The sequence below is a fragment of the Notechis scutatus genome, chromosome 1, assembly GCF_049901735.1.
Source record: "Notechis scutatus isolate UNSWTSFEM ecotype Mainland chromosome 1, rNotScu1.2, whole genome shotgun sequence".
NCBI classification, from domain to species: domain Eukaryota; kingdom Metazoa; phylum Chordata; class Lepidosauria; order Squamata; family Elapidae; genus Notechis; species Notechis scutatus.
In genome coordinates, this window is record NC_142009.1 from 334966139 (window position 1) to 334973909 (window position 7771).

At 44.4% G+C, this 7771-nt stretch overlaps 1 long non-coding RNA gene across 1 annotated transcript; it reads right to left on the reverse strand.

Moving 5' to 3' along the window:
- Positions 1-1373: 1373 nt before the first annotated feature.
- Positions 1374-5996, reverse strand: LOC148133554 (uncharacterized). The gene is made up of 2 exons (XR_015746983.1): positions 5273-5996; positions 1374-1552 (listed from the first exon to the last, which is right to left on the reverse strand). It is a non-coding gene; the product is annotated as an uncharacterized LOC148133554 (long non-coding RNA).
- Between the last annotated feature and the right edge of the window lie 1775 nt (positions 5997-7771).

Below are 7771 nucleotides of genomic sequence, written 5' to 3' on the forward strand. Positions count from 1 at the left end.
CTGGGCATCCGCGTGCCTTCCAACTGATTTTCTGCCCGTTTGAGGCCTGTTTTTCGGCCTCCCAGAGGTTCAAGGGAAGCCTCTGCAACCTTTGGAGGCCAAAAAAACAGGCCCGTTTTCATCACTTCCCATATTTCCAGAAATACCGGAAGTGACGAAATGGGCCCGTTTTTTTCGGCCTCCAAAGGCTGCAGAGCCTCTTGAAGGCCAAAAATCAGCTAGGAGGCACGCGGATGCCCAGTGCAGGTAAGGAGGCGGGGGATCACGTGCGCATGAGCAGGAGGCTCCCCCCCACGCGCATTGCCTTCTGGGTGCTGGCACACGAGCGAGCGCGCACACAATTTTTGGCACAGGAGCTCGAAAAGGTTAGCCACCACTGGTATATAGTTAGTTTGGGAATGAGAGCTGTCCTCTTAAGCAGGGGTCCCCAACCACTGGTCCCCGGACCGGTACCGGTCCGTGGAACATTTTCTACTGGGCCGCCGGTTTGCTGGGCACCGCCATCTTGTTTCGATGAGAAAGTGCTTCCGGGTGAGCTTTTCCAGTTGGAAAGCGGCGTTTGGGTCCTGAAGGAATCCTCGCGCCTTAGTTTCATCAAGGGGGAGGGGCGGCTTCGAACAAAACTAAGGCGCGAGGATTCTTTCAGCACCCAAGGCAAGGCGAGCCGAGCGACCGTCCCGAAGCCCCATCGACAAAGGTACAAAGGAGGAGTTGAAGGTGGCGGGGAGAAGCGGGGGCGGCTGGCTGGCCGGTCGCCGCTCACCTTGCCTTGTCATGCGTGCTGATGCCGGTACCGGGCCGCGGATCATTTTGTGATGCCGGTACCGGGCCGTGGCACAAAAAAGGTTGGGGGCCACTGCTCTTAAGGGAATGCTTCATGGGAAATGTAGTTAATGTCTCTCGGGAGATGTAGTTCATGTCACGTGGTCCCATCTGTAATTCGGATTGACCTCTGGTTGGGCAGAGGAAGTTTCTGGGCATCCTTGCCTGGATCCCAGCATCATGCTGGAGTCTTCCTTTGGTATATCGCTATGGGATGAAGATAACCATCTTTTCACACTATGGAGGCAACTATTAATGCAAAGATTGGGCATAAGGTGAATCTCAGCATAACTGTGAGTTATACCTTGAGGATGCCTGATACAATCCAATAAAGTAACTTTGTATGGAAGCCTTTATAGCGTTGAACTGCCTGTCTCGGTATTCAGCCAGAAAATTAGAGACTTGAAAATTACCCAGTTGACAAACTGTGGTTTATGTCATCCCATCACTTGCAGTTGCAGGCTGATTAATAAAAAAAATATAGCAGCATTCATTCATTCATTCATTCATTCATTCATTCACTTCAAAAAGATTGCCACAGATCGGAAAAGATCAATCTCATTTAATTTTATTTTGAACTCCAGACTGGGAGTCAGTACAGATTCTGAAAGGTGCTAAAGTTTATTTTATTGTTTCTGGAGTGGCGGGGGATGGTGGTGGTGGAATGTTTTTCAAAATGTGATCCAATCTTCAACGATCCTTTTTTCTTGGAAAATGATAAAGAACCAACCTGAAAGAGATTTGTAAGGATTAAAAGAAAAAAGAAAAAATTGAAGAGCAAAATCCAAAAAGACCTCACCAAAGTGCACATTCGAATAAAAACATCTAAAAAGCATTAAAAGTTATGAAGGTGGATGAAATGGGTATTAAAAAGGATATTTCTGCAATCAGACTGTGCTTGAAGTGGTACCATTTGGATGGTAAAAAGTAAAACGATAAAGAAAAGGGCCAAGATTGAGTTTTTGGAGAAATAAACAAATTTAAAACACATCTTTCTGAATCTCTCTACCCCACTCTCTCTCTGCCCCCCACATCATCTATTATCTATCTACCATCTCTTTCTCTAATCTATCCCTATCATTATCTATCTGTCTATCTATCAATCTATCGTTGCTATCTATTTGTCTGTATCAATCTATCATCATCTATCTACCATCTCTTTCTGTAATCTATAATAACTATATCTATCTATCTATCTATCTATCTATCTATCTATCTATCTATCTATCTATCTATCTATCTAGGATCTATGTACCATCTCTCTCTATCATCTGTCTCTATCATCTATGTTTCTATTATCTACCTACCTACCTATTATCATCTATTATCTACATATCTTTCACTCTCTCACTATCTCACTCTCTCACTCACTCACTCACTCACTCACTCACTCACTCCTATCTATCTATCTCTATCTATCTATCTATCTATCTATCTATCTATCTATCTATCTCTCATCAGTCGATCCTATCTATCCATCCATCTGTCCATCCATCCATCCATCTATCTGTCCATCTGCCCATCTATCCATCCATCCGTCCGTCCATCCATCCATCCATCTATCTTATCTATCTATCTATCTATCTATCTATCTATCTATCTATCTATCTCCATCCATCCATCCATCCATCCATCCATCTATCTCATCTATCTATCTATCTATCTATCTATCTATCTATCTATCTATCTATCTATCTATCCATCCATCCATCCATCCATCTATCTATCTATCTATCTATCTATCTATCACTATTTATCTGTCTATATCCATCTATCTATCTATCTATCTCTCTATCATCTATCTATCCATCTATCTCTATCTATCTATCTATCTATCTATCTATCTATCTATCTATCTATCTATCTATCTATCTATCTATCTATCTATCTATCTATCTATCTATCTATCTATCTATCTATCTATCTGTCTATCTCTGTCTATTATCTATCTGTCTATCTATCTATCTATCTATCTATCTATCTATCTATCTATCTATCTATCTATCTATCTATCTATCTATCCATCCATCCATCCATCCATCCATCCATCTATCTCTATATCTATCTATCTATCTATCTATCTATCTATCTATCTATCTATCTATCTATCTATCTATCTCTATTATATATCTGTCTATCTATCTATCCTGTCTATCTATCTATCTATCTATCTATCTATCTATCTATCTATCTATCTATCTATCATCTATCTATCTATCTATCATCTATCTATCTATCTATCTATCTATCTATCTATCTATCTATCTATCTATCTATCTATCTATCTCTATTATATATCTGTCTATCTATCTACCTGTCTGTCTATCTATCTATCCATCTATTTTTCCATCTATCTATCTATCATCTATCATCTATCTATCTATCTATCTATCTATCTATCTATCTCTATTATATATCTGTCTATCTATCTACCTGTCTGTCTATCTATCATCTATCTATCTATCTATCTATCTATCTATCTATCTATCTATCTATCTATCTATCTATCTATCTATCTATCTATCTATCTATCTATCTATCTATCTATCTATCTATCTATCTATCTATCTCTATTATATATCTGTCTATCTATCTACCTGTCTGTCTATCTATCTATCCTCTCTCTCTCTCTTATCTATCTATCTATCTATCTATCTATCTATCTATCTATCTATCTATCTATCTATCTATCTATCCTCTCTCTCTCTCTTATCTATCTATCTATCTATCTATCTATCTATCTATCTATCATCTATCTTGTTGTTTTGGGCAACTCCAAGCAGCTTACAATACAATAAAAAACAGGGATATAAAAATCACTCTAGAATTAAAAATTGACTAAAATTAGAAACAATTAAAGAACTTACCTCTATAATAAAGGACCTAGGTCACTCTTGACTTAACAAACCATTCATTTAGTGAACGCCCAAAGTAACAACCATGCGGGGGGGGGACCCAAAACCATCGGAGCATCCCCATGGTCACACGATCACAATTTTGGGAGCCTGGCCACCACTGTGCCAAATCCTGGACCATGGGAATCACCATTGGGGACCTTTTCCCAGCGGACCTTCGAAGGAGCCAAATCAGTGAGGGAAGGCAGATTCGTTGAATGACTCTATGACTCCCTTACAGGGTGGGATTCCAAAATCCCAGCAACCGGTTCGCATCCCTCTATCTATCTATCTATCTATCTATCATCTATCTATCTATCTATCTATCTATCCTATCTATCTGGCTATCTATCTATCTATCTCATCAGATCTATCTATCTATCTATCATCTATCATCTATCTCTATCTATCTATCTATCTATCTATCTATCTCTATCTATCTATCTATCTATCTATCTATCTATCTATCTATCTATCTATCTATCTATCTATCATCTATCTATCTATCTATCTATCTATCTATCTATCACTATCTATCTATCTATCTATCTATCATCTATCTATCTATCATCTATCTATCTATCATCTATCTATCTATCTATCTATCATCTATCTATCTATCTATCTATCTATCTATCTATCTATCTATCTATCTATCTATCTTGTTGTTTTGGGCAACTCCAAGCAGCTTACAATACAATAAAAAACAGGGATATAAAAATCACTCTAGAATTAAAAATTGACTAAAATTAGAAACAATTAAAGAACTTACCTCTATAATAAAGGACCTAGGTCACTCTTGACTTAACAAACCATTCATTTAGTGAACGCCCAAAGTAACAACCATGGGGGAAACCCGAAACCATCGGAGCATCCCCATGGTCACACGATCACAATTTTGGGGGCCTGGCCACCACTGTGCCGAATCCTGGACCATGGGAATCACCATTGGGGACCTTTTCCCAGCGGACCTTCGAAGGAGCCAAATCAGTGAGGGAAGGCAGATTCGTTGAATGACTCTATGACTCCCTTACAGGGGTGGGATTCCAAAATCCCAGCAACCGGTTCGCTCCCCGGTTGCAGGGTGGCTGTGGCCACGGTGGGAAATGTCCTACTGGAACTTCCTGTTTCTGGCTTCCGGTGGGCCTCCAGAGCCTGCGGGAGGGCCCGTTTTTCACCCTCCCAAGGGTCCAGAGGCTTCTCGCAGGCCTCCGGGAGGTCGAAAATGGCCTCGGAAGCCAAAAACAGGCCCGTTTCGTGACTTCCGGTTTTCCGGGGAGGGCCATTTTTCCCCCCCCTCCCAGAGCCTCCATGTGGACCCTGCACCTTCCATCCAAAACGGGCTCCGTGGGGAACCCGGGGAGGGGAGGGGTGGGGTGGGGTGGGCGGGGCCAGCCGGTCGGTTGAAATATCGGTTCAGTGAACCAGATGCAACTTTAACATCCGGTTCGTCAGAACCCGTCCGAACTGCTGCCTTAACAACTTCAGTGATTTCTTTAATCATAATTTTTTTTTTTAAAAAAAAGATGATGATTGTAAAACTGGGCATGACTCACTTAACCACCGCGACTGAAATTCTGGTCCCAGTTGTGGTCGTACATCAAGGACTATCGGTATACAGTCTGTTCTGTATGGGAAAGGGAAGGGACCGGCCCAAAGGGGCCCCCCGTGTTTCGTCTTGAGCTTGCAATGTGGAAGCATAGAAAAGCACAGCGAGGAGGAAGAAGAAGAGGAGGAGGAGGAGGAGGACGTGGTAACAGGTGTGGACTACTGAGAGGTGGGGCCCCTGCTGGATGGTAGGCTGTGATTTGTTGTCGCTTTTCTACACCACAACAACAAAATCACTAGTCTTCCAGTCAGAAGCAGGCCAGGTCTTCATCCGTTGGGCGTCCTTTGGAGCGTCCAGGTGAGGCAGCGGCTTCCTACAAAGGAAGGGAACGATGAGCTTCAGGTTGGAAGGAGGAGATTCTGAGATCCTACAACTGATGCCCGTCCATCCACCTACCCATCCAGGGATCTAAGCCTCAAGAGGGACCTTCAGGAAGGAAGCAGATCAATTGAGATGAGGTAGTGGACTCTTCACAGGATCTGACAGCTGCGCGTGAAGGCAAGTAAGCAAACTGATGGGGAGATAGCTACATAGGAAGGTAAAGGGATGGATGGATGGAATGGATAGAGAGTGTTGTAGCCTGTCAGGAATACTTGCACGGCCCTACTGGGTAGTTTAGACAGTGTTGGTGAGGATCATTCGGACCTTAATTCAGTGGTGAGAAGGCGGCAGCCAGGACCACGTACCTTCTTGGCAAGACTTTGGACACCACCAGTACCCTGTAAAGCGATCGAATTCTTCCTGGATGACGAAAGTGGCCACACCGGCTGACTTGGGATCGTCCAACACGCTGGATAAACCTGAGGGGAGAGAAAAACCTCCATTTTCAAGGCTCCTCATATGGAGTGTCTTAAAACCCTCATGTTGTGGCCTGTCCAGCAGCCAAATCGGAGGAGGAGGAGGAGGCGTGAGAGTCAAGGTCAGCATCAGGGCAACCTGGGAGCTCCGTGGGGAAAGAGGGAATGGAGCTGGCAGAGAGAGAGAGAGAGAGAGAGAGAGAGAGAGAGAGGTGCAGAGCCTGGGCCGTCCGTCAGCCCTCAGATGGAGCCCCCAGGTCTGGAGGTGGCTGATGAGGAAGAGAAGGAATAGCTGGATCCAGTGCCTGACATGTGGATGTGCAGAAGGCAGAGGAGAGGAGAGCAGTGGAAATCTATGGGCCGGTCCTTGGGACGGAAGAATCTCCACTGCTAGTGAAGTCCCACCCTACTTCTGGGGAGAAAAACGCAGGCACAACTATTCATCTCCCTGCCAGACGGACTTGTTAGCCTGCGTTGAGAGAGAAACTATTTCCCGGGGCTGCTGGCGCTCCTAATGAAGGAATCTTTGAGTTCACGTCAGACGGTTTGTCGTGTTTGGGAGCCGGGTCAGAGCAGATGGATGGATGCATCTATAAGTAACTAAATGGGTAGGTACATATCTAAGTCAATGGATGGATGAATCAGCAGACGGATAAACGAGTACACAAGTAAGAGGGAGAGAAATTGACATATCAACAGGCGGGTCATTGACCCATGGATATCAAAGAGATTGCACATGTCTACGCTGAAACAAAGACGAATGAGGACATAAACGGGGGTTCATTCGGGGGGTAGGAGAAGCTCCATGCCTCGGACACCTCCTTGCCCCCTGAGTGAGGGAAAGACGGGGGGCGCAATGGGGCAGGCACTCCTGTTCTCCCCTCCACTTGACTTAACAGATAACAGATAATCATTGTTGGAAGGGACCTTGTAGGTCATCTAGTCCAACTCCCCGCCCAAGCAGGAGACCCTACACCATTTCTGACAGATGGCAGTCCAATCTCTTCTTGAAAGCCCGCAGTGATGAAGCTTCCCACAACTTCCGAGGGCAACTTCTGCTCCATGGGTGGATTGTTCTCTATCAGAAAGTTTCTCCTTATTTCCAGGTTGAATTTCTCCTTGTTCAGTTTCCATCCATTATTCCTTGTCTGTCCTTCGGATGCTATGGAAAATAGCTTGACCCCCTCCTCCTCTCTATGGCAGCCCCTCAAATATTGGAAGTCCGCTCTCCTGTCTCCCCTGGTCCTTCTCTTCCCTAGACTAGCCAGGCCCAGTTCTTGTAACCATTCTTCATGTGTTTTAGTCTCCAGTCCCCTAATCCTCTTTGTTGCTCTTCTCTGCACTTTTTCTAGAGTCTCAACCTCTTTTTTTATAGTGTGGGGACCAAAACTGGATGTAGTATTCCAGGTATGGCCTTACTAAGGCTTTACAGAGTGGTATTAGTACCTCCCTTGTCATCCAGGTGCTTCTGGCAGCGAAGGGACACCTACCTTAAGCCACTTGCCCATCCTTTCTTTGGGGTCTGCCCCCTGAGCTGGCAGAGCAGGGCAGGGAAGTGTGAGGGGAGGGGGGCACGGGGCTGGCCTTCCCATCCCCGAGAGCTTCCCCCACCCTCACTTCATTCCACAAAGAGCAAAGACGATTTGAGC